The sequence below is a fragment of the Narcine bancroftii genome, unplaced genomic scaffold (assembly GCF_036971445.1).
Source record: "Narcine bancroftii isolate sNarBan1 unplaced genomic scaffold, sNarBan1.hap1 Scaffold_122, whole genome shotgun sequence".
Classification (NCBI taxonomy): Eukaryota; Metazoa; Chordata; class Chondrichthyes; order Torpediniformes; family Narcinidae; genus Narcine; species Narcine bancroftii.
In genome coordinates, this window is record NW_027211857.1 from 557,669 (window position 1) to 565,070 (window position 7,402).

At 42.7% G+C, this 7,402-nt stretch overlaps 1 long non-coding RNA gene across 1 annotated transcript; it reads right to left on the reverse strand.

The window, feature by feature from the left end:
* Nucleotides 1-229: 229 nt before the first annotated feature.
* LOC138750358 (uncharacterized) lies at nucleotides 230-5,629 on the reverse strand. Its single transcript, XR_011349283.1, has 2 exons — nucleotides 5,477-5,629; nucleotides 230-640 (listed from the first exon to the last, which is right to left on the reverse strand). It is a non-coding gene; the product is annotated as an uncharacterized lncRNA (long non-coding RNA).
* Between the last annotated feature and the right edge of the window lie 1,773 nt (nucleotides 5,630-7,402).

Here is a 7,402-nt window from a genome sequence, read left to right on the forward strand (position 1 = left end):
TGGAAGATGCTGTGGCCGACCTGTGCAAACAGCAGGTCTCTCCTATCGACCTTTTTCCAAATGTCGTGTCACCTCAGAAAGGTGTTCAGGCAGCCACTGACCAAATTTTATGGAGTCCTCTGGATAATTGAGGTCAGTGTCCAGCTTCTCTGTTCAAATAGCCTTATCCAGGGCATGCAGACAGAGTGATTAAATTGTAGCACTATCAATTAGACACGACGAACCAAAGTCAAGATTAATAAGCTTTAATCACTATAAAATTACAGGCATATCTTGCATGCTGTTGTCCCGATTACAAGGCAGTACTGAGGGAGTAGATTGGGCGATACTTTCTTTATTAGGAATCATGAAGGGGGAGGAGTTACAGTATCAGGGATGGGCCAACCAGTACAATGACTGTAATGCAGTGGTCCACCACTGTTTTGTTGTTATGTGTGTAGTGTCCAGTTCTGTGTCTGCGTGTTTTGCACTGAGGTCCAGACTACACTATTTTGTTGGGTGGCACTTGTACAATCAGATGACAGTAAACTTGATTTGACCTCACCTGCAGCTATGAAGGAGGCCTGTTCATCATGGGGACACGGAGCTTTCTTCAATGACAATCCTGTTCTTCTCATCCAACCCTGCAAAGATGTTCAGTCTGTATGGAAGGGAGGCATCATTATTTGTAACTTGCAAGGTTGACTTGTGGCCTGTTATGGACTTGGTCCCTTGCCACGTCTTGTGTCTGTGGATGTCAGCAGGTAAGTGCGTCATTTTCAGCAAGAGAATGGGAGTGAGATGGGTAGAAGTTGGGGAATATCCTTGATAGGGTTCGAACAAAAGATTTAAGGCCTGCAATTACCAGCTTCTGGAGTTCTGTTTGGATTTTCAGAGAGATTTTGTGACCCTTGAGGCTGTGAAGTTCCTGCTGCATTTCAGTCAATGGAAATCATTTCTAGACTGGACTGGGGCTGTGTCATCAGAGAGGCAGCGTCGACGAGAACTGATCACCCTGGATTGACAGAGGCTGAGGGGTGACTTGAGAGAGGCTTACAAAGAGAAAAGACATGTGCCAAGCATTGAGAAATGTAATGTATTAATATGAACGTTACAGTGTGGTGTCCCACGAACCAGTCGATTACTCCAATCACACCCAATTAACCTGCCAACGCTGTATGTTTCGGAGGGTGGGAGGAAACCGGAGAACCCGGCAAAAAGCCACACAGGTCATGGGGGGAAAGTACAAACCCTTTACGCCCCAACATGGGGACACAACACAAACTCTGCCTATGTCACTCTTCACTCTGTCCTTTCATTTACACTTGTGGCTGCTCTCACTCAGTCCCTCTGCTCATTAAACAGTTCTCCTGCCCCATTTCAGATTCAAGATTCCTTTGTTGTAATATGGCACGAGATTTGCTTTAATCTGTCCTAAGTCACAGAGCAGCAGCAATCATCAAGGATCCACACCCCCCAGCACACACACTGTTCTCGCTGCTACCATCAGGAAAGAGGTATTGGTGTACAAGCCCTCCACCACCAGGTTCAGGAACAGCTGCTCCCCCTCCACCATCAGACTCTTCAACCACAAACTCAATCAGGGATTCATTTAAGAATTCTCAATTGTGCACTTTATTGAATTTTTTTTATTCTCTCTATTGCAGTTTGTTTACATTTATTATTTGCTTACAGTTAGAATCATAGAACACTGCAGCACAGAAAACAGGCTGTTCAGCCCTTCTAGTCTGTTCCAAAATATTATTCTGCTAGTCCCATTGACCTGCACCCAGTCCATAACCCTCCAGATCTCTCCCATCTGTGAATCTATTCAATTTATTTAAGAGTGAGCAGGCATTCACCATGACAGATGGCAGTTCATTCCACACTCCCACTACTTTCTGAGTTCCCCTTAATGTTCCCCCAAATCCTTTCTCCTTTCACCCTAAAGCCATGTCTTCTCCTAATCTGTGGAAAGAGCCGACTCTCATTTACTGTCGATTCCCCAGAATTTTGGAAACCTCGATCAAATCTCTCCTCATTCTTCGACGCTCCAAGGAATAAGGTCCTAACCTGTTTAATCTTTCCCTGTAACTCAACTCCTAAAGACCTGGCAATGTCCTAGAAAATCTTCACTGCCCTCTTTCAATCTTACTGATATCCATCCTGTAGTTAGATGACCCAGAACTGCACACAATACTCCAAATTTGGCCTCACCAACATCTTATACAACATCATCATAACTTCCCAACTCCTCTATCAATACTTTGATTTATGAAGGCCAAGATGCCAAAACTTTCTTTGCAACCTTTAGTTCTTTACATGAGAACTTTGAGTCCAGTTGTGTTTGCACGACCAATAAGTGGTAATTCTGCCTGACCCACAACAAAAAGGATCTGAGGATTGTATGTGATGTCATGTATGTACTCGGACAATAATTCTGAAATCTGAATGTTCCTGACACTGGGGCTTTGAATTAAAGGAGAGGTTGGATAGACCGGGACTGTTCTCCTTCGAGTGTAGGTGGATGAGGGGGACCTCAGAGATCTTGAAATCTTACGGTAATTCACCTTTTTCCCCAACATGTAACATCAGAGGACATAGATTTAAGTTGAGAGGGGAAAGATTTGAAAAGGACCTGAGGGGCATCATTTTCACCCAGAGGGCGGCGGGGCGAGTGGAACGAGCTGCCAGAGGAAGTGGTAAAGCCGGGGACTATTGTAATGTTTTAAGGACATTTACTCAGGTACAGATTCACAGGGATATGGGCTAAATGCAGGTGAATGGGACCAGTTGAAGTGGACAACTTGGGTATCAGGGTCGAGCTGGTCTGAAGGGTCGGTCTCTGTGGATTACAATTCCATGAGTCTCTGATATCAGTGACTGCACAATCTCTTCCATAGAAACCTCCAGCAGAAGAACAGGCCTTTCGGCCCTTTTAGTCTGTGCTGACCTATTATTTTATCCAGTTCCACTGACCTGCACCTAGAACATAGCCCTCTCATCCAGGTACCTGTCCAAAGTTTCATTAACTTTCAAAATCAAGCCGGCATTCAACACATCAGCTGGCAGGTGATGTACAGAAGACTGAGACAAATATTGTGACACCAGGTTCACAGGGGGAGAAGGTTTAACGATGATATATGGTACACTGAGACATATACTGTGACACTGAGTTCACAGCAGTGAGAATGTTTAACAGTAATGTACGTTAGACTTTGTCAGATACTGTGACACCATGTTCACCATGGTAGTAAGAAGGTTTAACGATGATGTGAAATGAACTGTGGTAGATAAAGTGACACCAGATTAACAGGGGGAGAATGTTTAACAATTATGTATGGGAGACTGACCACTTCAGCTGGCAGCTGGTTCCACTCTCCCACCACTCTCTGTGTGAAGATGTTCCTCCCAAATGTCCCTTTCAACATTTAACCTTTCATACTTGACCCATTCCCTCTGGTTCTTGTCTCACCTTAACTCAGTGGATAAAAAGCCTGCTTGCATTTGTTCCATCTACATTGCTCAGAATTCTGTGTTCATGTAAGCAGAGTGGTGCAGTGGAAGTGTGCTGGGCCCACATCCCAGAGGGGGATGGATCTAGATATTCTTTGGGTGTCATGGTTGGCTTAGCAGTTATCACAACTCTTTTCAACGCCAGCGATTGGGCCCAGGGTTCAAATCACATGCTGTCTGCAAGGAGTTTATACTGTGACAGATTATGCTATATTTTATATTGGTTAGAGATATGTTTTAAACGGAGATAAATTGTGGCAGGTTTTTTAGTGTAGGTCAAATACAAACACTTTAAAACTGATCTCATTTAAAATGCCAGAGCTCTGCTCAAGGCAGACAGTCCAGGCTCTGGGTGCCTTTGCAAAAACTTTGATGAATGGCTATAAGGATTTCACAAGTAGGTGTTAATTCGACCTGCTGTGGAGTGATGGATTATTGTTTTGGAAAGCAGCAGATGTACAAACTCAGAGGATTAGCTCCGGTGCCGCAGTTGGAGTGCAGTTGGCTGTTCCCAGAGGGTCATGTGGTTTTCTGTGTGTGTGTGTGTGTGTGTGTGTGTGTGTGTGTGAGAGAGAGAGAGAGAGAGAGAGAGAGAGAGAGAAAGAGAGAGAGAGTTGAGTTCTCTAGTTCTGCAGCAGCTGGGACTGGAACAGGACAAGGTGGCAGCTTGTGGAAAACCCCATTTTGAAGATGGGTTGGGAGTCCTGACTTCAGCCTGGTCAAAGCCCTTGTGGTCCACACAAGAGGAGATGTCTGGCTGGATAATGTTTCACTTCAAATAAGAGAAACACAAAAGGAACAGTGTGGTGACCTGTGTGATGATATGCTGCAGTACATCACTCGGCAACTAGGTGGCCTAGAGACAAGACACCCGGCCTAATGACATCCGACCACCAGGTGGACCCAGAGGGCCCATGGTATAAAGCCGAGGTCCTGACCGTGCTCTCTCTCTCTCTCTCTCTCTCTTTCTCTCTCTTTCTCTTCTCTCTCACCAAGTTCTCAGTGGGGAAAAGGTTTAATGGTGATGTACAGTAAACTTTGGCAGATACTGCAACACCAGGTTCACAGTGGGGAGAAGTTTTAATGGTGATGTACAGAAGACTGAGACAAATATTGTGACACCACGTTCACAGGGGGAGAAGGTTTAACAATTACGTATGTGAGACTGAGACAGATACTAAGATTATGGCTTCCCAACAGTGAGAGGTTTTAACAGTAATGTACGATAAACTATGATAGAATCTGTGACACCGATTTCAGAGTATGGAGAAGGTATAACAGTGATGTACAATAAACTGCAGCAGATACGATACCGGGTTCACAGTGGGGAGAAGGTTAACGGTGATGGATGGTAGATTGAGATAGATACTGTGGCACCGGGTTCACAATGGAAATAAGGATTAAAGGTCACAGTGGTGAGAATATTTAACGGTGATGTACGGAAGACTGAGGCGGATACTGTGACACTGGATTCACAATGGGGAGGAAGATTATCAGTGGTGTACGCTAAACTGTGGAAGATACTGTGACACCGAATTCACATTTGTGTAAAGGTTTAACAGTGATGTACAATAAACTGTGGCAGATACTGTTACACCAGGTTCACAGTGGAGGAGAAAGTTTAACATTGATGTACTATAGACTGAGGCAGAAACTATGAGACAGGATTCACATTTTATGAGAAGGTTTAACAATGATGTACGATTAACTGTGTCAGATACTTTGACATCAGGTTCATTTTGGGGAGAAGGTTTAATGGTGATGTATGGTAGAGGGAGGCAGATACTGTGACACCAGGCTCATTGTATTGTTCATTTATCTTAATTACTACATCTAATTTATATGCTCCATTTTTTTGTGGTAACTTCCAAACATTCCATAAACTTCATTTCTAATCAGATTTTGTTCATTTAAATAGTCACCACTAAAAGCCCAAATTGTTTGATCTCTTAAGTACACAGCACAAAATTAAATTCTTAACCTGGGTTTGGTTCAACGGCACTTCAGTCTGCCTCATTATTTTTTCAGCCCCCTCGTTTTGTGCTTTCTGCTTTGCCCAGCTGTTTTGCCAAATGGATATCCAACTCTGTCTTCTCAGCTTGACCCAATGTCTCCTCTGTAAACTTAAACAAACCAAGGAGACATAAGTTAAAATTTTCACATTGGCATTTTCAAACACAAAACTGACGCTGTGACTTGCAGTTTCATATCATAATCCCACTTGCTAAACTTGCAAGCAACTGCAACACATCCGACAGCTGGAAAATTGCAAGCGAACTGCTTGGTTAAAGCAAAGATTCCACCCAGTCACCCCATTAAAGTTCACAACAGATAGCAACCTGAAAGTTAAATACAAAGATCTGTATCAGGAAGATTAATGGGCTTTAAAAAATAATCATTTCCACTATTGAAAGAAAACTCCTCTGGGAACACCAGGCTCTTGTTGAACATTTCCTGTTGTATTCCTCAAAATGGTTTGAATCTTAATTTCAAGCAGAGTCATTTGGTGAGATTGTTGGTCCAGAACAAACCCTGCCCTCACATACCCTTAAATACCTGCAAAGTCCTGGTTCAGCTCTGCTCCATGCTAAAGCTATCAGAGCTTTTCTGAAGAGATAACAGACTTCAGATGCTGGTACATTGAGTCAAAAAAAACACAAATGCTTCCCTGAACAACACACCTCTCTCTGAAAATCAACAAGAACATTCCTGAACAGTAATTATTTACCTTTCTAGCACCAAACCTGGTGAACTTTATATATGTTCAATTCTGTGCACAGTATAAGAATGACCTGCATCCAGTGAACATGGAGGAATGAGAAATGAGATTGGACTGTGAACCAAAGAACTTTTCTGAACTTACACACACATTACACACAGGTGCACTTAGAATTAGAAGGGGGGTAAGTTTGGTAAAGTAAGTTAAAGTAGTAAAATAGTGATAAGTTAAAGTGTAAATCCGTGTTCATGTTGAAAGATAATTAAAATCAGCTTTTGTTTAAGTCACCATTTGTCTTGGTGAATATCTATTGCTGCTGTGTTTTGGGATCCTGTGGTCTCGTAACACAGCACCAAGCTTCAGAACAACCCTCATTCTTTAGTTTATGATAATAGTCCATTAATGGGTCCCAGCATCTTTTGAAAATTATTAATTGACTCTTCAATAATTTTTGTCAATATCAACAAGACATAATATCATTTCACTGTTGTGTTTGTGTCGTTGGAGAATTCCCTTTCCTTTCAATCAGAATTCGAGTTTTGGGTGCCGTATTTGAGAAAAGATGTGCTGGTGTTGGAGAAGGTCAGCGATGATTTACTGGAATGATATCAGGAATGAAAGGGTTAGTGTATGAGGAACAATTGTCGACTCTTCGACTGTACTAGTTGGAGTACAGAAGGATAAGGGGGACCTCAGAGGCATTTCAAATGCTGGAAGGCTTGGACAGAGTACATATGGCAAAGATATTTCCCATGGTAGGGGATTCTAGGACAGGAGAGCATAATTACAGGATAAAAGGGTGTCAATTTAAAACAAATGTGAAAAAGTTGATTTTGTCAGTGGGTCATTGATCTGTGGAATTGAGGTCATTGGGAGTATTTAAGGTAGAGATTGACAGGTATTTGATTCGTCAAGGAATCAAGGGTAATGGGGAGAAAGCTGGGGAGTGGCGGTGAGTGGAAGAATAGTAGAACAGACTCGACGGTCCAACTTATGCTCCTATATCTTGTGATCTATATCCTGCTGGAGACCTAGACAACCCTCCTCTTGTATTCCATTCTCAGAAAACAGTCTGCATCATGAGTTTATGTGATGTGAACCTATTTCCGATTGAATTCCATGTTAAGTGACCCAATGCAAATTCTGCATTGAGAGGACTGCAGCTTCCAAATTTTAAAAATTGTTATC